The sequence below is a fragment of the Pelophylax lessonae genome (genome assembly GCF_965119305.1).
Source record: "Pelophylax lessonae genome assembly, chromosome: 8".
NCBI classification, from domain to species: Eukaryota; Metazoa; Chordata; class Amphibia; order Anura; family Ranidae; genus Pelophylax; species Pelophylax lessonae.
Genome location: NC_138775.1, coordinates 81,387,748 through 81,414,556, shown reverse-complemented (window position 1 = coordinate 81,414,556; position 26,809 = coordinate 81,387,748). Strand labels below are relative to the sequence as shown.

The following is a 26,809-nucleotide window of genomic DNA, read 5'->3' as shown; positions in this document are numbered from 1 at the left end:
TTATAGCGCATGATCAAAAAATCGCACAGGTGATCAAATACCACCAAAAGAAAGCTCTGTTTGTGGTAAAAAAAGGACGTCAAATTTGTTTGTGTACAGCGTCGCACAACCGCGCAATTGTCCGTTAAAGTCACGCAGTGCCGAATCGCAAAATAGGCCCTGGTCAGGAAGGGGGTAAAATGTTCCGGGGCTTAAGTGGTTAAGAAAACAAATTTACATATTTTAATATATTTTTTACTTTTTATAGAGCATTAGATGATGCGAAAGGAGGAGAGATCATAGAAAAAAAGTTATTGTAGAAATATATCTTAGTATTGCAAATACTTTTATTTTATGTGATAGTATTTGGAATGATTGCAGATAGATATTACAGACCTTTCATAGTCTGGGGTGTTGTTTCTCATTGCTTTAACTTTAAAATGAGCGGAGAAATTAGATGGCGACATCCAGAGAAGCGGGTGTATAAGACTGATATGGTTGTGGTGTTAGGACTGAATGAGTCTGCTAAAAATATATTAAATCTAAAGGTCACCCTGCAGTACATTGCTGTCAATTTAATGCGTAAAATAGTGTATTATCAGCTTGTGGCAAATGAAAGAAGGGTATTCAAATGAGTTACTAAGAAATCATTTCCTTCCTGGCTCCTTTGAATGCAAGATAAGTCTGGAACATTGGGTTAGTTTTGCACAGTTGAGCGCAAGTTGCAACTTTGCTGAGTTTAAGAAAATCGCAGTGGACAAAGGTTAGTAGCTCCGGACACAGGATACAGGATAGGTAATAGAACTGTCATTCCATGTCTTGCTTTCTGTATCCTTGTCTATGGATTAAAGGGACTGATCTCAATGTTAGCCATATTCTTTCTTAGCTTGTATTTAATAAATGTCATTATGAATCTATCTTATTTTTTTACCCCATAAAAGGTTAACATAATAGCCTAATAAAGTGTATTACAACTTCTTCCTCTGTCGGATAACAATTTTAAGTGTGGTTTCAAGCACAATTTAAGTACTAATTCGTAATCTGGGACTACTTTGTAATCTGAGTCGTAGGTGATATGCAGTTATGTTTTCTAAATTGTTAATGAAGAATTACTTTTTAAACTCTCCACTATAGAATGTATAGTAATATTACAGTATATTTAGAGCAGTAATAAAGTATCCTAGCACTGGTTACAGGTTGCACTGAAGCTTATGTGTTTTGCTAATACAGGGAAAGGGACAGGGGCAAATACAGACATTAGGATGCATAATTATAAAGCAGTGAATGTGACATTCACCTAACATTTACTGCACGTGAAAACATCCCTGTCATTTAAATGCACCAGAAAGATTCAACTGCTGTAAATGTTGGTTGAAGGTCACATTTAGACCGCATTCACATTGATCCGACTTGGACCGCGACTTGTCAGCCTGACAAGTTGCGGTCCGTCACGCTCCCATTGTGTAGTACAGGAGCCGTTCTAATAGGAGCTACACAAGTTGCTCCGACTTAGAAAAAGGGTTCTGTACTACTTGGGGGCGACCTGGAGGCGACTTGCATAGACATCCATTTTATGAAGTCCGTGCAAGTCGCGCCGAAGTCGCGCTGCACGCGACTTCACAGGTCGCTCCCTAAGTCGGAGCGACGTAGTGTGAACCGAGCATTACTGCTTTATTATTATACCCCTAAGAGTTTATTTATATGCATGGATTATTTGACCACTTCAGCTCCAGAAGGTTTACCCCTCCTTCGTGACCAGGCCATTTTTTTTGCGATACGGCACTGCGTTACTTTAACTGACAAATGCGCAGTCGTACAACGCTGTACCCAAATAAAATTAGAGTTCTTATTTCCCCACAAATAGAGCTTTCTTTTGGTGGTATTTGATCACCTCTGCGGTTTTTACTTTTTGCGCTATAAACAAAAAAACAATATCTTTTACTTTAGGCTATAAAACATACCCAATAAAAAAATGTAAAAAATCAAGTGTATTTATCAGTTTAGGCCAATATGTGTTCTGCTATGTTTTTGTAAACAAAATCCCAATAGAATTATATTGATTGGTTTGCACAAAAGTTATTGCGTCTACAAACTATGGGATAGATTTATGGGATTTAAAACATTTTTTATTAGTAACGGTGGCGATCAGCGATTTTTAGCAGGACTGCGACAATGCGGCAGACAAATCTGACATTTTTTTTGGGGACCAGTGACACTAATACAATCACTGTACTAATGACATTGACAGGTTAACATCAGAGGCGATCAAAGGGTTAAATGTGTTTCCTGGGAGTGCTTGCTAATTGTGTGAGGGGTGCTTTGACTGGGGGAAGATAGAAATCCGTGTTCCTGCTTGGCAGAAACACAAGCTCTCTATCTTCCCCTCTCACAGAACAGCGGTCTGCTTTGTTTACATAGGCAGACCGCCGTTCTGCCTCTCTCACGAACGATCACCAGGTGTCAGCAAACACCGGGTCTGCTGGTTAGCTCCGGCTGTGTCCAATCACAGCGGGTGCGGGTAGTCAGCGGCGCACACGCGCCCCAGACCCAGTGCACGAAATGACGTACAAATACGTAATTTCTCGTAGGAGGGCTGCCCTGCCACAGTATATCTGTATGGGGTGGTCCAGAACTGGTTAAATAGGCATGTCAAAAGAGCTACAGTTTGAGCCCTTAGAAGTTCCTCTATGGAGTGAAGTATATCTCACAGTTGTACCGGGGGGGTGATTTAAAAGATCTCCAAACTCTTCGTGCCGAGTTCGGATTGCCCAATTCCCTTTTTTTTCAGTATCTACAGCTGTGACATGCCCTTAGTTCTCAGTCAAGGGTCTCTCCCTGGGGCCTCTGTCATCCGGTTATACTTATTAATCTAATGAACACTAGGATAAAAAAGGGGCAAATCTCCTTACTTTACACATCTTTTATGGAACAGATCTCGAAGGCTATGTCTTTTAAGTGCAGGGATGCGTTGTCTGCAGATGTAGGCCCCATCTCCTCGGAGGAATGGACTGGTATTCTAGATAATGTCCCTAAGGTGTCCTTGTCCTCTTCGCAAAAGCTTACACAACTGTTTATACTTCACCGTACGTACAGGACTCCACAACGATTGCATAGCTGGCAGAGGAGGGACTCTCCCTTCTGCCCTAGATGCCAGGCACACACGGCACCTTACTGCACATGCTTTGGCAGTGCCCGATGTTCCCAACACTATTTGGAAGTTGAATTTGCCTGTGGAACCGAAACTATGTATTCTGGGTTGGCTGGACGAGGAGCTCTATCCGCCTGAGGTACATACTGCGGTACTCAGAGTTCTTTTCCTGGCCAGGAAATTGATAGCGCAGCGGTGGATTTCCACCCTAGCACCGTCTCACGCTGACTGGATCGAGGAGGTTAAAGTGCTTCTGAATAGGGAACATCTCACTTATAAACACAGAGGGAATGTACTGAAATTTGATCGCATTTGGGGCCCAGGGCTGGATGTACCGGGCCTGGCTCCTATTCACTTGGTCTCCAACAGGCTTATGGGTGGCGTTGTCTCCTCATCATAGTGTAGCAGTGTATTTGCAGTTTCTGTCCGAGCAGACTGAAGGGGTTTTGATTGGTGCTCATCACGTATCATTTGCCTGTACTGTTGCAACGTCTACTACTGCTAATTTCCACTAGACAGTTCACCGGAATTCACCTCTTATTTGCTAGGTTGTTTGAGATAGCATCACCTTTTTATCATATGGAGCAGGTTGGGTTATATACCTACAGCATAAGGTTTATGATGGTATGTTGAATGCAATTCTGGTTATGCTCACTTCCGTGGCCTCTGGTCACTGCTGACACTACTAGTGTACTGCTGTTTATGCTCCCCCCCTTTACTCATGCACTAATTACTATCGTACATTGTTGATGCTATTTCTCATGGTTTTGTCTCCCTTTTTCTTTTTGTGTCTGGTTTTGTTTTGTATTGTGTGCAAAAACTCTAATAAAAATTATCTGATTAAAAAAAAAAAAAAGTCCACTCCAGCCTCAGCCACTGCCAGATAATGTGCCTGCAGTTCCAGTCCAGCCAGATTCTGTGCCAGCAGTTTCAGTACAAGCTGCCTTTGTTCCAGATGTTCCAGTCCAGCCTTCTTCTGTGCCAGCAGTTTAGGTCAAGCCTTCCTCTGTTCCAGTCCATTCTGTCTTGGGACCTGGGTTGGATGACCACTGTTCTGGAAAGACCTAGGTGGTTGTCAAGCTGCAAAGCAGGTCCCATCAACTGAGCCCTAGATCATACATTCTTCCCAGATGTGGAGTGTCTTTGTATGCTAAAACACCCTGGCATCAAGGCCCCTGTGTTATTCAAAACCCCAGTGTTGAATCATCTAATAACTCAGGCTTCCCCCAACGTTTTGATATTTATTGCTTTGATGGAATTTGGGAATTGAGTTCTATGTGTCTTGGTGAGTTTGGTTAACAGCGCCCAACTTAGCCTGTTAACAAACCCCTAGTGGTGGGGCACATAGCCTAATACTGAGCCCTGGTGTTGGCACATATAGCCTGTTGCTGGACCCCAGATGTGGGGAATCTATCCTAATCCTTAGGTACTAATGGTCCTCAATGGTCCTCGATGGCAAGGAGTCCATACATGTTCAGAGCCAAGATTTTTGGCCAGTTCTTTTTGTTACAGAAAAGAGGTCTCTAGAAATGCTGAATGGACATGGACTACTGATTTGCTTTATGTAAGTAACTTTGTCAGGATTGTCTGTTTTTACTATCAGACTGTACTACTATCACTGTACAGGAGTGTCAAGGAACAATAAACTTTTTGTTTGGCTAAATCTTGCTGGAGCATCCTTAAGCCATTCATTAAAGGGGGAGACACTGTCAAGAGCTAGCTAGAACACCTGCTGGTGGCACTGTGGTCCATGGAGTGGAATTTTGAAATTCCAGGGTCAGTCAGTGGGTATTTCCCAACTGTCAGCAGGTCCCAGCAATAAGTCACCACTTTATGCTAGATGCTGGAAGAGTATTTAGTCCTATCTCAGGAGTCACACAGTGCCTTAGTATTTTACTTCTGTGCATGTATACCTTGATTTTTTTTACTCCTTATACCTGCTACCTGTTTTGACCCCTGTTCCTGATCTGTTTAGATCTCTGTTACTTTGTTCTATCACCAGGCCATTTTCTACCTCATTAGTTAATTAGTTATTACTCCTCACACGTGTTCACAGGGGTGTGTATAGGTTGCTGCATTTATGTTTTATGTCACTTGTGCTCTTATAATAAATTATATTTTTGAGTCTGGTTGGTTTCATCTACTGTATGTGGTTTCCACACATCTGATCACACTAGCATTGCAGGAAACCAGCACATGGTATCCTGAAAGGTTTGATTGGTCATCAATAAAAACTAACCTTTTAGGCCCTTTTCACACGGGCTTTCTGATCAGGTCCGCCTGTCAGTTTTTCAGGCAGACCTGATCGAATTCTCCATGCACCCCTATGGAGCAGCAGATGTCAGCGGTCACATGTCCACTGACACCCGCTGCTATCCGATCAGACCCTTTCCGTGAAATCAAGACACATGGAAACCCTATTTTCAATCCGTCTGAAGGATCGTATCAGACAGGTTTGGATGAAAACGTACAGGCGGTCCATTTTCATCTGATCTCCAATAGAGGAGAGCAGGTCTTTGACAGGTCCGTCTCTGCACAGTGAGTGGAGACGGAGCTGTCATCCACCTGCTCAGCGGGGATTGGTAGATCGATCCCCGCTGAGCAAAACGGAGTCTGCCTGGGCGGAAAGACCAGGTGAAAGGACCCTTTGAAAGTTATACCATTTATCTTTATTCCTAATAGTCCAGATTTTAATACAGTACCTATTTGTACACCTTTGCTAAGGACCGTCTTTGTCCTCATGGGATGCACAGGTATTCCATACATCCACATATTGGCAGTCCTAATCATGTCTACTGGAATGCAGCAGCTGGTCAGATTTAAAAGCTATGTGAATGCATGTCCTTCATCTGATGTATAGGTCATTTTAAGCACAACTCTGTTTTATATTTACTTAGTACACCTGACTGGCCCACAATCCTACCCTCCATCTATCAGTCTGAATACCGCTGTATAGGGCATTGCAAGAAAATAATACCAAATTCATATTTAATTCAGGTACTGACACTGCTTGCATTAAAAATGTATTTATTAGCAAATACATAGCTGCATTAATTTGTGTTTTTTTTATTTCCCATAATTCACATTAAAATGTCAATAAAACAACACTAAAGAATTCTATTTATAATAGATCAAGTTTTATTTTAGTGGTTACATCAGACAGCTTTTCATCATGGCAAAAAATGATCTAATTGGAAAAAGGGCATTACATTTTAATTATCACTCAATAATTGTTCTTAATGAAGTTGACAAATTTACTTTTATGAGCCATATTTCACCCACAGACAATTAGCTTCAGCTTAAAAAGTTTCAGTCTTTTGCTACAGCTGCATTTTTTAATTAGAAAGGAGCTGGTGAGATGTGATGCAAATAGCATAATCTTCGGCTTTCACTCCTAATTTTCCAATTTTTATAGCTAAAAAGTCCATTACCTGGGCTATTAACATGTGGCTTCCGAGATTCACACATCTGACACAAAGTGAATGTTTGCAAACGGTTTAGCGTAATAACCAGATACATTTCTAATGTACAAAAAATAAAAATATATGCAGATATTTACTGCTTTTACAGATGATATTTTGCCAGTTTCTTGTTTACGTTTTCCTAATTTTCCTTAATATATATTTTATAGCATGAATTTCTTTTCTGCAATATTTTCACATTATACTGATATGATCATTTCTCTGTAAATTAGACTGTTAAAGAAAATCTATATTCACAGCATACACTTTCATTTTATATCATCAAAATTGTAATAGAAATATAAATAAAAGTTATTATTGACAATTCGATTTAAACGTACTTGAAAAATCTCCCATCATGTTGTAAGTAGAGATGAGCTCAGGCCTGTTTGAGTTGCTACGTGCCCGATCCCGCCAGGAAGTCGACACTGCACTCCACCAATCACAGGCAGTGAGATATTTCCCGATCCGCAGCTGCACATATCGGGAAATGTCTCACTGCCTGTGATAAGCGGAGTGTATTGTATAACTAAGGGGCCCTGCGCTTACGGATATTAAAATAAAGTACTGTGCATCAAGCTGCTAGCTGCAGTGAAAAGTGCTGGTGCTCTTTTAAAAATGAGAGATGTGAGTGCAGCGCTGCTTTAAAATTATAAATCTATAAATATATATAAAAAATAATATAGAATTGTGCAATAACTTAATACATCTGTGGTGATCTTCAAAGGAATAATATGAAGTGTACAATCATAAAAATCTAATATTTATACACAATGTGTTCCAAATAGATAAATATATAAATAATTGTCCATATATAAATCTTTCCAGAATGCTGTGACTTTTTCCGATATTCATAAAGTGCTTGAGTGTTCAAAATGTGCAATAAGCGGGGTTACCCCCTTAAGATGTCTGCTTACCATCAACTGGATGTAATCAGGCATGGAATAAAGGCTTTACACTCTGTTTTTCAATTGGTGAGGAATATTAGCTGGAACCTCAAGATTCATCGCCCCCGTATCCTCAAAAAGAGAAGCTTTTCATGGTGAAGTTTGTTTTAAACAACACATTTATTGGGTACATGGCGGGGATTTATACTCACAAACAACAAAGTAAAACAAGCATAGAGCGGCTCGGTGGTGTGCTGCTCCCGCAGCATACGATCCTCCGGCCGGGGATCACGTGGTACTCGCTCTACCTATCGCTAGACGCGTTTCGCTGTGACACACAGCTTCATCTGTAGCTCAGAAGCCAGGAAAGTACAAATAGCCCCCAAATTACCCCTTTTTGGAAAGTAGACATTCCAAGGTACTAAGTGAGAGGCATAGTGAATTTTTTGAAGTTGTACATTTTCCCACAATTCTTTGCATTCTTTGCAAAATAAAGATTTTTTTTTCACAAAAATTTCCTATTAACAGGTTATTTCTCTCACATGGTATATGCATACTTGCAACTACACCCCAAAGCACATTCTGCTACTCCTCCTGAGTATGGGGATACCACATGTGTGACACCTTTTCACAGCCTAGCCACATAGAGAGGCCCAACATGCACGGAGCACTGTCAGATGTTCTAGGAGCATAAATTACCCATCTAACTTCTTGACTACCTATTAAACTTTTGAAGGCCCTGGAGCACCAGGACAAGGGAAACACCCACAAAATGACCCCATTTTGGAAAGCAAACCCCAACGTATATTCTCTGAGGCATAATGAGTCTTTTGAACATGTCATTTTTTTTCCACAAGTTTTTGGATGTGGAAAGAAAATGAAAACGCATTTTTTTAACGCATTTTTCACACATTTTTACAGCACTGATGAGGATCCCCTTATAGGATGGCACTGACAAGCACTCGCTAATAAGCATGTATGTGCATTATTGGGCACTGATGAGCACTAATAGGGCACTGTAGTAGCACTGATAATCACTGTAGTGGCACCATGGGGCACTGATGAGCAGTGTAGTGGCACTGATGAGCACTAATAGGGCACTGTAGTGGCACTGATGATCACTGTAGGGCACTGATGAGCACTGTAGTGGCACCCTGGGCCACTGATGAGCACTGTAGTGGCCCTGATGAACAGTGTAGTAGCACTAATGAGCATTGTAGTGGCACTGTAGGGCACTGTAGTGGCACTGAATAACACTGTAGTGACACTGTAGGGCACTGGTGATCACTGTAGTGGCACTGATGAGCATTCTTGGCACTGATGTGGCACTGACGAGCACTGATGGCACTGTAGTGGCACTGATGGCACTAATGGGCACTGTAGTGGCACTGATGACCTCTGTTGGCACTGATGTGGCACTGATAAGCACTGATAGCACTGTTGGGGCACTAATGAGTGCTGTTGGCACTTATGTGACACAGATGAGCACTTTTAGGGGCACTGGTGAGCACTGTTGGCACTGTAGTGGCACTGTTCAGTGCTGTTGGCACTTTAGAGCACTGTTGGCACTGTAGGGGCACTGATGAGCACTGTTGGCACTGTATGGGCACTGATGAGAACTGTTAGCATTGTATGGGCACTGATGAGCACTGTGGATCGTGCCAGTTCACGCTGCTGCTGTGTTTCTCTCTCCTCTCCTGAAAATGATACAGCTGAACCGCCCATGACGCCGGTTTGGGAAAAGCGATCGCTCGGTCATTTGACGGAACGATTATATGGTAAAGGGCCACTGTGATTGGCCCTTTATTCTGATTCATGATGTGCTGGGTCACGAGGACCCAGCCATCATGGATGCTTTCAGCTGCGCGCCCCAGGGGTGTGCAAGAAGCGCGAGCATGGGAGGCCATTATATGAGCTGCTATTAATAAAAACGTATGTAAATCCCAAATTTCTTTATTTCATTTTAGTGTGAAAGGGTTAGAACCACTGTCAGGAATTTACTGCTGTCAGTGCCCCTGCTGGGGAGATTTAGCCTCTCTCTTTGTTCTGACAGCTATTGACTTTAGCACAGAAAGTGATGGGAAATCCAAACTTTTTAGCTGTCACATAAAGTAGTCTTTCAATTGGGACCTCTGTTCTATCACTGTGACAACTGTGTAAGACAGTTACTTAGGCTGGCTATACACTAGTAGATTTATGGGCCATGACAGGTCCTCTTTATGGAGAGATCTACTCTATTAGGCTCCATTCACACCAATGCCTTTTTTCATGCTTTTTGTTTTTTTGCAGAAATACAGGACAATTTCTTTATCATACATCATGGGACACAGAGCAGCAATATTAATTACTACAGTATATGGGCTATACGCCACCTATAGGTGAATGGACCCTGGCAACCAATCAGACAGGAATTCCCCCCATATAACCCCTCCCATACAGGAAGTACCTCAGTTTTTTCGCCAGTGTCTTAAAGGTGATGGTCACGGCAGAGAAGCTGTTTACATTTTTATGTTTTTTTCAAAGAAGAAGAAAGAAGATTATGCTACAAACCCTGATCAAAGATCTCTGAATCTAAGGAGATTAGCAATCAGATCCATCCCAAATCTTAAAGGATGGTACCTGAGCCTCTGGAAAGGAGATACAAAGTTTTGCGTGTAATGTTGTCCTTTTTAGGCACTGGACCCTGGGATCTGGACCCTTGGTAAAACCAAACCCTAAAGGCGCTCCGGCAGAGTGCTCTACAGGCCCAAGGGAGTGGCCCCTCAAAACAAGGGGACCCAGTCCTTGAAGGTCGGCAAGTGTCAAAAACTCACCATGATGGGTGAAGATTGGGTTCTAATTACAAGACAGAATCCTGTGGTGGGACTGGTAAGTCCACTTTAAAAATATTTGTAAAAATATTTTTAAGCACTGTTCCCTTTAAGTATAACAGATACCGAGTGCCATGTTGGGTCTTTACAAGAGACAGTAGATGTATTAGCTATGGCCAGAGTTGTATAAAGTACTCGAAACCCATACTTGAGTAAAAGTACAAGTGCTCGATCAAAAAGTGACTTGAGTAGAAGTGGAAGCGTTCAATCAAAAAGTGACTTGAATAGAAGTACTAAAGTATTCAACATTTTTTGTACTTAAGTATTGCAAGTAGTTTTTTTTTTAAATTTTGCTACTCAAGTACTGAAAGTAAAAGTACCAGTAGTTTTGAAAAAAAAATTGCTACTCAAGTACTGAAAGTAAAAGTACAAGTACTGTGTTATGTAGTTATTAAAGAAAGAAGTCAAAAGTTTGAACATCATATTGTTTTTTATTATTTCAAATGCAGCTTTTATTTATACATACAGTAGCATTTATTTTCGTATGCGCTGATAATACACATGTTTTGAGCTTCATGAAACCTGCCATCTACTGTTCTGACAGTGGTAATTTTTATAATAGTAACGAGTAACTATGCAGCACAAAAAAAAAAATATCGGAGTAGAAGTATTGAAATCATTGAAAAAATGTAGTGAAGTAAAAGTGGAAGTAGGAGAAAACAATTCTACTCTAGGAAAGTACAGATACCGCCTTTCCGTACTTAAGTACAGTAGTGAAGTAGTTATACTTAGTTACTATACATCTCTGGCTATGGCAAAGCACACCCTGTTTGTTTAAACATATTTTGCTCTTTCTCTGTGCAAAACAGTAGGTGTATCAGCTGTATTAAAGCACACCTCATTTTTCTGAACATATTGCTTTAACCCTGTGTTGTTCACCTGAAACTGTAGGTGCATCACCTGTGATAAAGCGCATCTCACTTGCTTTATCTGCTCTCACCCCATGTTGTTTGGCATACAGGTTTTCGCCTTGGTGCGAAAGCGCCCACGTATTCATCTCCTCGAAAGGCTCCAGATCAGGCAGTCTACAGTAGTGGTGTGTCTGTGATGAAGGACTGTGCGCGCGCACGTGAATATTTGCCATTTAAGCACAAGCGTGCATGTGGAGCAAAGGGGGCGTGTCATGACGCAATTGGCGTGCACGTGGATGCGGTCATGCATGTAGCACGCAGCACATGCACAGTACAAGCGCAAATGGCACGATTTCTTAAGGAAGTGTTTCCAGCGCGCAAGCCTCTGTCAGAGGCTGGAGGGGACGCAGAGCGGCAGCAGCTGGGTGCGTGAGTCACAGTGGATGCATGTTTACAGGCATGGACAGGTTCTGTTACTTTAGGATAATCAGTGCTGTGTGGGATAAGCTGTATAGCTTGGCACAAGCCTTGAGTACATTAAAGCTAGTACCTCAAATTTGTCTTGCCTAAGAGCAATGTCCCCCCAGGGGGGCACAGTGGGAAGGGGCACTGTGGTGCGGTTGTCAGGACTAGAAGATCCTATCTGTGCTTCCTCTGTGTTTACCTCCCCTGAAGAGCAGGAGGCGACTACCCAATCTGAGCCAATACGGTTGTCATAGTAGCCATATCCAGTGCTTCTGTCTCAGCCTATGTCACTAAGGACTATTTGGCATCAGTGTTGGCTGGTCTTTAGGGTAAGATTGCTGGCATGATTGCAGCATCGCAAGGAGGGAGGACACGTGATAGATCCCCTGCACCTGAGCCACCCTCTGATTTAGTTCAGGATTGGCAGAGGATGTGAAAGAAGTAGCTGTAAATGACCCTGTAGAAGGTCAAGCTGAGGTTTCCACTTCTGGGGAGTTTGTATCTGAGGAGTCCTTCTTGGCCTCTCAATCCCAGAGATTGTTAATTCAGTCTCTCACTGAAATGGTCCAGGCTGGATACAAATTACCTCCCTTAGAGATGTCTGAAGTCTCTTTTTCCTCTCTAGGGTTATTGCGCCCTCCTCAAAGTCCTCAGGCTTTTCCCTTACATCCGCTTTTGGAGCAGGTAATGTATGCTGATTGAGATTATCCTTATACGATTTTTGTTCCTCCCAAAGGTTTTTTTTATTGTATCCTATGGAGGAAAAGTTCATAAGAAAATTGAGTAAATCTACTGTGGATGCTGCCATTTCTTCAGTTATCAAAAGTTTAACTTGTCCTGTGGATAATGCCCAGGTTTTTAAAGACCCAGCTGATAAGAAGTTGGAATCTTTGCTAAAAGCCTCCTTTGTTGTTGCAGAGTCTGCGATACAACCAGTAGTGGCAGTTATAGGAGTTTGTCAGTCTTTAAAAGACCATATTATACGAGTTTTCTGGATGGTTCCTCCTCAAGGAGAGTCTGTGGAAGATTTGGCAGATCAACCTAGAACTTTTTGTGTCGCAGTAGATGCTCTTAAATACTCCATACAACAAATGTCCCAGGTTGCTCTTTTGTCAGTTCAAATACACAGAGTCCTGTGGCTAAAAAGCTGGTCTGCGGAATTACTGTGTAAAAAGTTGCTGGCTGGTTTTCTCTTTCATGGGGAACGCCTGTTTGGAGATGATCTGGATAAATATATCCAAAAGATCTGGGGTGGGGGGGGGGGGGGGGGGGGTGCATTGCTACCTAGGAAAAGCAAACGTCCTTCTTTTAATCTCCCTGGCGGTATGATTATGTCTGGAATTTTGTACCAAAAGCGGTACAATTTTTTGCATGGAAATTTGGCGTTATGTATTATAGGCCTACAATTCTTAGTAATTACTAACTTAAACCTGACCAAACAAGACTCTAGTAGACATCCCAGATGTGATAAATTTTGAAACACAAAATCATGAATTATAATCTAATAAATAATATAATTTTATTCAATAATGTAATAAATAATGAAATGTGTCAAACAAAGAAAATTCAATAAACATCCTGAGTGTGATAAATTTTGAAACATGGAACTGCACAAAGTCCGACGTCACAATCAGGACAATGGAACCTGGTTTCTTTCCTGACTTTCTTTCCATTGCCATCTCTCTTTGAGCAGCAAACTAGGCACATCCTGGTAGGTGCTGCCTTTTTTGCGGTTGGCGGGATATAGTCTGCAAAGTGACGACCGGTCAGGCGTTCTGGGTTGACAACGTCAACAGTGCGACGTCCAGGTCTATTTACAACTACTGATGGCGTCTGGTGCTTGACAATAATCCGCTCAGCCACCTTCCAGACAAACTCAGAATGAACAAGAGGCTTGTCACTCTTTGCTCTGTGCAGGATATATGCATTCCAAAGGCATTGTTCCAGAAGATGTCTAAATATTTTCTTATAATATTTTTTTGCTGTTTGAGCATAGCCGGATAAAATGTCATTGCCTGATCGGCTCTGTCGACACCTCCCATGGTTTTGTTATAGTCTATCACGACTTGCGGCTTCAGCATATCTTTCCCACTTTTTGTGTGGACCATAGCAGTGGAGGTATTGTGCACAGTGCTCATGAGACACACGTCTTTCTTGTCTCGCCATCGCATTGCCAGCATCTTACCCTTCTGCCAGGCAACCATTTCTCTGGTTTTTAGTTTTTTTTTGGCAAACATAGATGGCATGTCTCGTTGGTTAGGCCTAACGTTACCATATGCGTCAGTTTTGTTTTGTAGCAAAACCTCATATAGTTCCGGGGACGTGTAGAAATTGTCCATGGTCACACAATATCCCTGGTTCAGCAATGGCTCCAGAAGTGTAAGGACAGATGATGTGGCCATCCCATAGCCGCTGTGCCTGGGGTTGAACTTCGTGCCTTTACCGGTGTAAATTACCGAATTCCAGATGTACCCAGTGGATGACTCGCAGAGCATATAGGATTTGATGCCAAACCGCGCTCTTTTGGATGCAATGTACTGTATCCAGCTTAGGCGTTCCTTGTAGGCCATCAAACTTTCATCCACGCTGACGTCCCTTTCTGGCACGTAGGTCCGCTGGAAATTGGCCGCAATAATTTGCCATACCTCCCAGATTTTTTTTAGTTTGGGCGCAGGATGCGTGGCCTCATCAAACTCGTCATTGTTTGTGAAGTGGAAATACTTCATATTCAGGGAAAAGCGGTATTTAGACATCACGGTGCAAAAAAACGGAGTGGCCAGTAACTTGTTGGTGGTCCAGTACCATTTCTGGAACGGTTTCTCCACCAACCCCTGAAGAATGATGAGTCCCAGAAACTGCCAGATGTCCTCTTTTGTCACCGCTTCCCACTTTCTGCTTCTAGAAAACCTGGCATGCAGCGTAGCGAATTGCTGCTCTTGGTAGCGATTCGTCTCCGTGACAATTTTTTCAATTACCTCCTCAGTGAGGAATAATTGCAGGTATGCCAGAGGGTTGTCACGCTCGACATCTACCTTCATCCCAGGTGATCCAGTGAACGGGAATCTTGGGGGCGCTACCTGGTCCGCATCGCAGTCAATAGCGCACCAAGTGCGCACATCGCTGAGGTCAGGTGCAGGATCATCGCTGTTGTCACTTGCCAGATCAGTGTCAGTTTCAGTGTCAGACGACAAATCACCCCACGACTCGCTATCGCTCAGTTCTGTGAGCACCTCCGTGTCGGTGTCGCTGTCATTCAACTGGTCCAAGAGTATGTCAGAATCTAAGTTGGTGGTTGTTAACCAGAAATTTGGAAAAAGGGGAATCCTTTCTACCAGTAGTATGGAAAGTAGGGACTACAGACACCACTGTCCAGGGAAAGTGGTTTTGGGTAGAAAAGAGTCTTCCCATCAATATCTTGGGAATCCGAGCACTTTGTCAGGCTTTAAAGTACTGGACGCCCAGACTTCGGTGTTACCCTGTCAGGGTAGAATCCGACAATGCCACGGCTGTGGCTTATATCAACCATCAGGGAGGCACCAAAAGTCAGTCAGCCCAGAAGGAAGTGGATCTCATCCTCTCCTGGGCAGAGAAATTTGTTCCATGCCTATCAGCAGTTTTCATTTCAGGAATAGAAAACTGGCAGGCAGACTTTCTGACTCGTCAACAGATGTTTCTGGGGGAATGGTCCTTACACGCCAAGATCTTTGCATTGATCTGCCAATGCTGGGGGGATCCCAGACGTGAATCTGTTTGCATCCAGGTTCAACAACAATGGAAGAGATTTGTCTCCAAGACCAGGGATCAACTAGCTATTGAAGCCTTGATCTTGAAAGAGCGGGGTTTATCTGGCCCTGCAGTCTCTACCCTGATAAATTCTAAAAAACCAGTCTCTAGAGGCATTTATTACAGAGTCTGGAAATCTTACATTTCCTGGTGTGAGGCAAGGAAATGGCATCCCCGATAAAATTTAAGGAAAATTCTAGCCTTCTTGCAAGCAGGGGTAGATATGAAATTAGCCTTAGCCACAATTAAGGGTAAAATTTCAGCCTTACCGTTTTTTTTCCAGAGACAGATTTATTCGCATTTCTTAGTCCAAACCTTTGTTCAAGGGGTGCTATGTATGCTTCAGACCAGTGAAGCCACCATTGTGTCCTTGGGATCTAAATTTGGTGCTGGCAGTTTTACAAAAACAGCTTTTTGAGCCCATGTGGCATATGATTATCCCTCTGGTTCTGTTGACCAGAAAATTGGTCTTTTTGGTTGCAGTAGCTTCAGCCAAAAGAGTATCACAATTAGCAGCTCTTTCTTGTAAAGAGGCATTCTTTATATTGCATAAAGATTGGGTAATTCTACGTCCACACCCAGGTTTTTTGCCCAAGGTGGTGTCCGCTTTTCATTTGAATCAGGACATTATACTACCTTCCTTCTTTCCAAATCCTCAAATAGCAGAGGAAAAGTTACTACATTCTCTTGATGTAGTACTGCATTCAATATTTATTTGAAAAGGTCAGCTCAGATTCGTAAGGCTGACCTTTTGTTTGTGCTGCCAAAAGGGCCCAAGAAAGGGCAGGCAGCATCTAAATCTAAAGAAATAAAGATTGCAGCGCTATATTCAAAACATTAACATAATATTCAAGTGTTCAACGTGAAAAATACACATGTAAATACAAAACAATTAAATCCCAAACCATCAGGTGCTCATATTGTGAAATAAAATGAAATGGTGCAAGATCTCCAAAAATAAATCAATGAAACAAATATGATAAAGTGTTCATAATAATCAAAGTGTCCATTCAAAAAAAAAAAAAAAAACAAAAAACTGTAGAAAATTATTCTCTGTATATATACACACACACTTATATGTATTTTTACACATACACACATATAGGTGTTATATAGGTGTTATAGCAGAGAAGCCATATGGGTGTTAATTATTTCATTAGCGCAAGCATAGTGTTCTTATACTTTCACACCTATATATGTGTATGTGTATATATACATACATGTGTGTGTGTATATATACCCATACACAGAAGTTCTGATGTTATGCCTGCCTCCAAAGACATCCAAAAAATGCCCAAAAAAATGCCAGCTACAAAAACGCCCAGGTGTGTTTTTGCAGCAGGCGTTTTTTTTGGTCAATTTTTTGGGGTCTTTGGAGGCAGGCAAAACATCTGAACTTCTGTATAGGGGTATATATACACACACGCTTATATGTATTTATACACATACACACATATAAGTGTTATAGCAGAGAAGCCATATGGGTGTTAATTATTTCATTAGCGCAAGCATAGTGTTCTGCTACTTTCACACCTATATATGTGTATGTGTATATATACATACATGTGTGTGTGTATATATACCCCTAAACAGAAGTTCTGATGTTATGCCTGCCTCCAAAGACCCCCAAAAAATGCCCAAAAAACGCTTGCTACAAAACCGGCAAGGTGTGAAAATAGCGGAGCCATATCCCTGTTCTATATTAATTCTAATACAAAACAAATGTTTTTTTTCTGGTTCTGGACATGCTACAGAGCTGTTTACATTCCTTGTATTAGGAATAGAAAGTAATCAAATTTTTTAAAAAAAAAAACTGTAAAAATCAAAAATAATAAATAAAATAAATAGGGAAAAAAATTAAAGCGCCCTGTCTACGTTAGCTCGCACGCAGAAGCGAACGCATACGCAAGTCCCGCCCACATATGTAAACGGTGTTCAAACCACACATGTGAGCAATAATTTGAGCCCTAGACCTCCTCTGTAACTCTAAGTTGGTAACCTATCGAATCGCCTATGTGATTTTTAAGTACCAAAGTTTGTCGCCGTTCCGCAAGCGTGCGCAATTTTGAAGCATGACATGTTGGGTATCTATTTACTCTGCGTAACATTATCTTTCACATTATGGGAAAAATTGGGCTAACTTTACTGTTTTCTTATTTTTTAATTAAAAAAAGTGAATTTTTTCCAAAAAAATTGCGTTTGGAAGACCGCTGCGCAAATACGGTGTGATAAAAAATATTGTAACGATCTCCATTTTATTCTATAGGGTCTCTTAAAATAAAAAATATAATGTTGGGGGTTCTAAGTAGTTTTCTATAAAAAAAAAAAACAGGTTTTAGCTTGTAGACACCCCGTGTCAAAAATAGGCCTGGTGGGTAAGTGGTTAAATCTGCCAAAAACACCCCCCCCCCCCCCATAAAAAGCATAAAAATACAAAACGAAAATCCCAGTAAAATTGCAGTACAATCACAGTAAAAAAAAAAACGTTAGAAAGTACAGCTAAAAGCACAACAGAAACACTGAAAAGCAACATCCATAGGTGTGAATAGAGCCTTAGACCCCAGATCTCTCTTCTGGCCTCCAAAGCAGCCAATTAGACACAGACCTGTCTTATCGGCTGTTTTAATGGCCGTTAACGAAAAATCCTCTTCGCTTCCTGTTTCTGATGTCACACAGTGGGAGGAACAACATCCGTTCCTCTCACAGCGTGCCGAGAGCCGGATGCCGCTGGGCGCATCCTTACCAGGCTCTCCAATCACACTGTAAAGTAATTTAGTGGCTTGTTAGCCACTAGGATTACTTTTACTTTGTAGGGAATCACTAGCCCAACAAAATGATATCTCGATCATTGCTGCAGCAATGACTGAGACATCACCCTTTCTGTCCAAAGACGTTTATATATGTATGGCGGACGCAAAGTGGTTCATTTAACCACTTCCCGCCTGCCCTATAGGCAAATGACAGCGGGAATGTGGTTGCATTATCCTGACCGGACATCATATGACGACGGCAGGATAATGCGCTCTGCGCGCCTCCGGGGGGTGCGCAGAGCGGCGATCGGTGATGTGGCGTGTCAGTCTGACTCCCCGCATCTCCAATCTCGGTAAAGAGCCTACGTGTCCAATCACAGCTAATCACATAGTACACAGGAAGAGCCGTTGATCGGCTTTCCTCAGTACGTGCCTGACAGGCACGTGTAAAGGAGCGCCGATCTGCGGCTCTCCTGACAGGGGGGGGGGTCGGCACTGGTAATCAGATCATTGATCACAGTGCAGACCCTCGGGGGGGGGGTGCCACTAGAACCACCAGGGATGCCCACCCATGACCCCAGGGATGCCCACCCATGACCCCAGGGATGCCCACTATGGCCACCAGGGATGGCAATCAGAGCTCAGGGAGCCCCCCAGTGCCCTCCCCATCAGTGCTGCCCACCAGTGCCCCCCCATCAGTGCTGCCTCACAGTGCCCATCATTGCCGCCAACCAGTGCCCATTGCCCGTCAGTGCCAATCAGTGACCACCAGTGCCGCCTATCAGTGCCCACCAGTGCCGCCTATTAGTGCCCATTAGTGCCCATCAGTGCTGCCTATCAGTGCCCATCAGCAGTACTCTGAGCTGAGAGTGTCTCTCTTATACAGCTCAGACTCAGAGCCTGCATTTACAGTCCCTCCTACCTCACACAGATAGTAGACAGCCAATCTGCTCCTTCTCCTCCCACCCCTCTCCTGTGTGCACAGCAGGAAGGGTGAAGCTCAACAGCTGAATGCGATAATTTATATGCTGGGCTTCACACTTTCCCCCGGATGCACACAGGTAAGGGGCAGATGATTGGCTGTCTCCTATCTGTGCGAGGTAGGAGGGACTTGTCAGTACAGGCTCTGACCCACTGACAGAACAGGTGGGCAGGGGTGGGCCCCCTCCTCTAGCATTGTCTGCCCCCCCTCCCCTCGCAGTGACAGAACGGGTAGGGACGGGCCCCCCTCCTCTCATAGTGACCGCCCCCCTCCCCTCGCAGTGACAGAATGGGTAGAGGCAGGCCCCCTCCTCTTGCAGTGACCAACCCTCCTCCACAGTGGCAAAACAGCGCCCCCCCACAGTGGCGGAACTCCAGGGCCCAGTCGCAAGTGCGACTGCTGCGACCCTGGTAGTTCCCCCACTGGTTGGAAGATTCTCCTTAATCAATAAAGTGCAGCTGCTGATCAGTGTATTGTTACAGTAATAGTTTTTGCTGTCAGAGTGCACTGATGAGCACTGATAAGTGGCATTGATAGGCAGCACTGATATGCACTGATAGGCGGCATTGATGAGCACTAAGTGGCACTAATAGGTGGCATTGGTGAGCACTAATAAGTGGCACAGATGGGCATTGATAGGCGGCATTGATGAGCACTGATAGGTGGCACTGATAGGCAGCAGTGATGAGCATGGATAGGTGGCACTGATAGGCAGCACCGATGGCACTGATAGGCAGTACTGATGGGCATTGATGAGCACTGATTGGTGGCATTGATAGGCAGCACTGATAGGTGGCACTGATGAGCACTGATAGGTGGCATTCATGAGCACTCATGAGCACTGTAAGGTGGCACTGATAAGCAGCACTAATGGGCACTGATAGGCAGCATTCATGAGCACTGATAGGTAGCACTGACAGGCTGCACTAATGGGGCTGCACTGAATCAGGACACTGATGATCAGAGCTTTGATTATCAGTGTAAACAATGTACTGACAATCTTTCTGGTTAACGGCTCTCCTTTCCTCACACAGACATGGCGTGGGAAGAAAAGAGTGCAGATAACGGACAAGTCTGTTTACATGTGATCAGCTGATCACATGGTAAAGGGCCACTGTGATTGTCTAAAGAACACAGCAGTCACAGAGCATGCTGGAGGGGGCACGTGGGAGGCAGGATTCTGGGCGGGATGTCCATGGACGCCCTCCCAAAACTGGAAGCCCGGAGCTCGGATGGAATAGGGGGGGTCAGGGGGGCCCTTCGTGGTTTCTTGCACCAGGGCCCTGAAGGTTCCAGTTACACCTCTGCTTCCAACATGTCCCTTCAACAGAAGTTGATCAAACAATCAAATTCTGTTGAGTGGGAACTGGGAACGGCCAAAAACGAATTCAAATTTGGATGGCCCCTGCTGAACCAGCTGAATTTCAAATAAGTGTATGGCCCAGTTAACTCTAGAAAACCAAACAAAATTAAATTTTTCAGATGAATTGTACTGGTGTGTGACTACCTTTACCCATTTAGCAGTGTAGAAAAAGTATGTGATATGTTGTATCCATGATTATTAGGTCATAAAACAGTGTTATTATGAGGATATGTCTCATCTGAGGGCTAACTTAGTACAGTTCAAGGTTTCTTTTTAGCTGTGGTCTCTGAGCTCCCTCTTCTCTGAGTAAAAGCAGTAATTTAGCCGCAGTTTGTGCCAGGTGTCTCAACCTAATTTGCAATTCTTATGGACATTTCCACAATTAAGTTTCTGTTTTAATATTTAATTTCCCAGCCGAGTGTCCCATGGAAATTACCCTAAATTGATATGGCATTAAAGATATTTAGTTACTGACATTCATTTACTAGACTGATAACACTGGATTACAACTGCCTGAAATAACTATATGTGTGTGCTGGAGAAAATAACATCTATAATCAGGAGTATGTAATAAGGCTGTGCCAAACGGGAGTGATGATGTGCCATGTGCATAGAAATCTAATTTCAATTTACAACAGATAACTGAAATTCTGAATCTGATTGACTTCTATGGGCTGCTGCACATTTCTTTTGCCTTATTAAATAGTTCAGCACAGTTACTATTTTCTATGTAAACCCATATAAATTTATAAAGCAGTCAATGTCATCCAACATTTCCCTGGAGGTGTATTTGCATTCACTGGTATATAAACAAAAAATGAAATAAAAAATAAAAATATGTGTGTGTGTGTGTGTGTGTGTGTTATGGCAGATGTTGTGGTAGAGTTCCTAATATCACCCTATCCGATAAATGGCAACCAGAGGTGGCTCTAGACTTTTTGAGGCCTTAGGCGAAAATCATGTAGGAGGCCCCCCACACACGATAAAAGAAATAAATAAGCAGGCGATATTAAAATGAACTGCATATTGTGGCAGCCGTGGTGATGGGGGGTGGGATGAGTGGCAGCGGTGGTGAATGGGGGGTGGGATGAGTGGCAGCGGTGGTGATGGGGGGTGGGATGAGTGGCAGCAGTGGTGATGGGGGGTGGGATGAGTGGCAGCAGTGGTAATGGGGGTGGGATGAGTGTCAGCAGTGGTGATGGGGGGGGTGGGATAAGTGGCAGCGATGGTAATGTGGGTGTGGGATGAGTAGCAGCGGTGGTGATGTGGGGGTGGGATGAGTAGCAGCGGTGGTGATGTGGGGGTTTGGATGAGTGGCAGCGGTGGTGATGTGGGGGTGGGATGAGTGGCAGCGGTGGTGATGGGGGGTGGGATGAGTGGCAGCGGTGGTGATGTGGGGGTGGGATGAGTGGCAGCGGTGGTGATGGGGGGTGGGATGAGTGGCAGCGGTGGTGATGGGGGTTGGGGTGAGTGGCAGCTGTGGTGATGGGGGGTGGGATGAGTGGCAGCGGTGGTGATGGGGGGTGGGATGAGTGGCAGCGGAGGTGATGGGGGGTGGGATGAGTGGCAGCGGTGGTGATGGGGGGTGGATTGAGTGGCAGCGGTGGTGATGGGGGGTGGATTGAGTGGCAGCTGTGGTGATGGGGGGTGGATTGAGTGGCAGCGGTGGTGATGGGGGGTGGATTGAGTGGCAGCGGTGGTGATGGGGGGTGGGATGAGTGGCAGCGGTGGTGATGGGGGGTGGATTGAGTGGCAGCTGTGGTGATGGGGGGTGGATTGAGTGGCAGCTGTGGTGATGGGGGGTGGATTGAGTGGCAGCTGTGGTGATGGGGGGTGGATTGAGTGGCAGCGGTGGTGATGGGGGGGTGGATTGAGTGGCAGCGGTGGTGATGGGGGGGTGGATTGAGTGGCAGCGGTGGTGATGGGGGGTGGATTGAGTGGCAGCGGTGGTGATGGGGGGTGGATTGAGTGGCAGCGGTGGTGATGGGGGGTGGGATGAGTGGCAGCAGTGGTGATGGGGGGTGGGATGAGTGGCAGCAGTGGTAATGGGGGTGGGATGAGTGTCAGCAGTGGTGATGGGGGGGTGGGATAAGTGGCAGCGATGGTAATGTGGGTGTGGGATGAGTAGCAGCGGTGGTGATGTGGGGGTGGGATGAGTAGCAGCGGTGGTGATGTGGGGGTTTGGATGAGTGGCAGCGGTGGTGATGTGGGGGTGGGATGAGTGGCAGCGGTGGTGATGGGGGGTGGGATGAGTGGCAGCGGTGGTGATGTGGGGGTGGGATGAGTGGCAGCGGTGGTGATGGGGGGTGGGATGAGTGGCAGCGGTGGTGATGGGGGTTGGGGTGAGTGGCAGCTGTGGTGATGGGGGGTGGGATGAGTGGCAGCGGTGGTGATGGGGGGTGGGATGAGTGGCAGCGGAGGTGATGGGGGGTGGGATGAGTGGCAGCGGTGGTGATGGGGGGTGGATTGAGTGGCAGCGGTGGTGATGGGGGGTGGATTGAGTGGCAGCTGTGGTGATGGGGGGTGGATTGAGTGGCAGCGGTGGTGATGGGGGGTGGATTGAGTGGCAGCGGTGGTGATGGGGGGTGGGATGAGTGGCAGCGGTGGTGATGGGGGGTGGATTGAGTGGCAGCTGTGGTGATGGGGGGTGGATTGAGTGGCAGCTGTGGTGATGGGGGGTGGATTGAGTGGCAGCTGTGGTGATGGGGGGTGGATTGAGTGGCAGCGGTGGTGATGGGGGGGTGGATTGAGTGGCAGCGGTGGTGATGGGGGGGTGGATTGAGTGGCAGCGGTGGTGATGGGGGGTGGATTGAGTGGCAGCGGTGGTGATGGGGGGTGGATTGAGTGGCAGCGGTGGTGATGGGGGGTGGGATGAGTGGCAGCGGTGGTGATGGGGGGTGGGATGAGTGGCAGCGGTGGTGATGGGGGGTGGGATGAGTGGCAGCGGTGGTGATGGGGGGTGGGATGAGTGGCAGCTGTGGTGATGGGGGGTGGATTGAGTGGCAGCGGTGGTGATGGGGGGGTGGATTGAGTGGCAGCGGTGGTGATGGGGGGTGGGATGAGTGGCAGCGGTGGTGATGGGGGGTGGATTGAGTGGCAGCTGTGGTGATGGGGGGTGGATTGAGTGGCAGCTGTGGTGATGGGGGGTGGATTGAGTGGCAGCTGTGGTGATGGGGGGTGGATTGAGTGGCAGCGGTGGTGATGGGGGGGTGGATTGAGTGGCAGCGGTGGTGATGGGGGGGTGGATTGAGTGGCAGCGGTGGTGATGGGGGGTGGATTGAGTGGCAGCGGTGGTGATGGGGGGTGGATTGAGTGGCAGCGGTGGTGATGGGGGGTGGGATGAGTGGCAGCGGTGGTGATGGGGGGTGGGATGAGTGGCAGCGGTGGTGATGGGGGGGTGGATTGAGTGGCAGCGGTGGTGATGGGGGGTGGATTGAGTGGCAGCTGTGGTGATGGGGGTGGATTGAGTGGCAGCTGTGGTGATGGGGGGTGGATTGAGTGGCAGCTGTGGTGATGGGGGGGTGGATTGAGTGGCAGCTGTGGTGATGGGGGGTGGATTGAGTGGCAGCGGTGGTGATGGGGGGGTGGATTGAGTGGCAGCGGTGGTGATGGGGGGTGGATTGAGTGGCAGCGGTGGTGATGGGGGGTGGGATGAGTGGCAGCGGTGGTGATGGTGGGTGGGATGAGTAGCAGCGGTGGTGATGTGGGGGTGGGATGAGTAGCAGCGGCGGTGATGTGGGGGTGGGATGAGTGGCAGCGGCGGTGATGTGGGGGTGGGGTGAGTGGCAGCGGTGGTGATGTGGGGGTGGGATGAGTGGCAGCGGTGGTGATGGGGGGGTGGATTGAGTGGCAGCGGTGGTGATGGGGGGTGGGATGAGTGGCAGCGGTGGTGATGGGGGGTGGATTGAGTGGCAGCGGTGGTGATGGGGGGTGGATTGAGTGGCAGCTGTGGTGATGGGGGGTGGGATGAGTGGCAGCGGTGGTGATGGGGGGTGGGATGAGTGGCAGCTGTGGTGATGGGGGGTGGATTGAGTGGCAGCGGTGGTGATGGGGGCTGGGATCAGTGGCAGCTGTAATGGTGAGGGGGGGGATCAGTGGCAGCTGTAGTGGTGAGGGGGGGGATCAGTGGCAGCTGTAGTGGTAATGGGGGGGGTGCAATCCTCCCCCACCACCTCTTACTAATCCCCCCCCCCAACGATGAGATCTTTGAAGGTTGTGGGGGGATGGGATCAGAAAGAGGCAGTGGGGATGGTGGGGGAGAACGGCACCAATTACCAATCAATTGCACTGGCAATTACTTACTTTGTCAGTCGATTTCTCCCTCAGCTTCAGACAGATGTTCAGCCTCAGCGCTTCTGCCTCTTCAGACTTCCTGGTTGCCTTTTCATCATGGGGTCTCCTTGCAGAGCCAGCCAGAGCTCCTCCCGCCTCACTCTATTGGCAATGGCCGTCAGCTGACTTTCTCCTCCAAATTCTCTATGGGCGGAGGATAGGCGGGGTGATCCGCACTTAGTTCGCAGTGACACTCTGCTAGCCTCCACCCTCCGCTCTGCAACGAGCGGACAACAGCGTCTCTCCCCCTCCATGCTCCATCACACAGACAGTAATTTTGTGCCCCCTCCAAGCGGCGGAACGGATGGGCAGGACGCGGGCAGGCTCCCTCTTGCGGGAGCAAACAGAGGCAGCGCCGCGCCGGCCCTGACTACATGGATTAGGCGGCCGCGAGGCCCCTCTTAGCGCGAGGCCTTCGGCGGCCGCCTAAACTGCCTAATTAGAGAGCCGCCTCTGATGGCAACAATAAGGAGGTTTGTATCCTAAGGCCTAAATATCCGATATTCTTCTGCCTGATGTAATGGCAGTGAGAAAAACTGCTTTCTTCATCATATTCCACAAGGAGGCTTCCTGGTCATCTGAAAAAGGAGGTTGGGACAACATCTGTAATACCACCTGTAAGTCCCATGGAGGAATAAAAGATCTTCTTTGCGGACAAACTCTACTGCAAGCTTTGAAAAATTGGCGTACTAACTGTTGGGTAGCCCACCTCACACCTGAAAGGGCTGAAATGGCCTGTACTCTGAGTGTGCTTGCTTGTAGACCTAATTCAAGGTCTGTTTGAAGAAATTCTAGCACTTGTGGCGTTAATGAGCGTTAAAGAGTCGAATCCTCTGGACTCTGCGAAGGTGGCAAACTTTTCCCATATCCTTGAGTAGGTACTGTTTGACGTTGCTGCCCTTGCTTTTAGCAAGGTTTCAACAACTGAGGCCGAGCAACCTGCCCCCTCTAGCCTTCTCCTCTCAATTTCCATGCTGCAAGAAGAAGCCTGGTTGGATCTGCGTGACATAACTGACCTTGCTGGAGGAGAACTGGTATTCCCGGTAGTAGGATTGGGGGTTCCAACGCCAAGGACTGTAGTAGTGGGAACCACGGCCTGTGGGGCCAGCAAAGAATGATTGCTATTACCACCCCTGGGTGTTTGCGTATTCTGTAAAGTAACTTGGGAATCATAGGTATTGGTGGGAACACGTATGCTAGGGTACAGTCCCACTTGGCGATGAGTGCATCCACTGTTCCGCCTGTTCGCATTTCCTGTTGGTCGGGGATGCCATCAAGTTGAGGTCTGGATGACCCCACTGACTGCAAATCCATTGGAAGACTGACTGGTTCAGAGCCCATTCGTTGTTGTCCAAAGACTTCCGGCTCAGGGCATCCGCCAAATAATTCTGTTGAGCTGGGATGTAGGTGGCTGATAAATTTGACACATTCTGTTGAGCTCCGTTCGTGATGGGCGCGACCTCTGCGAGGAGTGCTTGACTCCTTATTCCCCCTTCTCGGCGTACATAGGTGACTGCTGCCCTGTTGTCCATCTGGAGTATTACACTGGCTCCTTTGACCTGGTCTTGAAATGCTTTTAGAGCTTGAAAGGCTGCTTTTAGTTCCAATATATTGGATACTTCCTTCCGCCTGTTCCTCCGCCGGCCCTGGGCTAGATGCCAGTTGCAATGTGCTCCCCAGCCAACTGCTGATGCATTTGTTGTGATCACTGCTGGTGTCGGTGGGTTGAGTTGGTGGCATCTCGACAAATTGGCTGTTTTTTTCCACCACTCGAGGAAAAGCTTCATTGCTGGTGATAGTCTGATCTGTTGACGTGGTAGAGGCTCGTCCATTGTCTGAAGAATTCCACCTGGAATGTCCTCATTCGCCAGTGAGTCCACTTCACCATGGGTATCATGGCTGCTAGCGATCCTAGCAGTCTGAGGCATTGGGAGGTAT

General features: G+C 46.1%; 1 protein-coding gene across 2 annotated transcripts in view; it reads left to right on the top strand.

The window, feature by feature from the left end:
- The first annotated feature begins 631 nt into the window (after nt 1–631).
- Nucleotides 632–26,809, top strand: part of GP9 (glycoprotein IX platelet) — a 200,854-nt gene continuing 174,676 nt past the window's right edge. The window contains exon 1 of one of the 2 annotated variants that reach the window (XM_082265483.1): nt 632–742. The gene's annotated coding sequence lies outside the window, so the exon portion shown is untranslated. The remainder of the gene's footprint in view (nt 743–26,809) is intronic. The other variant, XM_082265484.1, reaches the window with a different exon arrangement.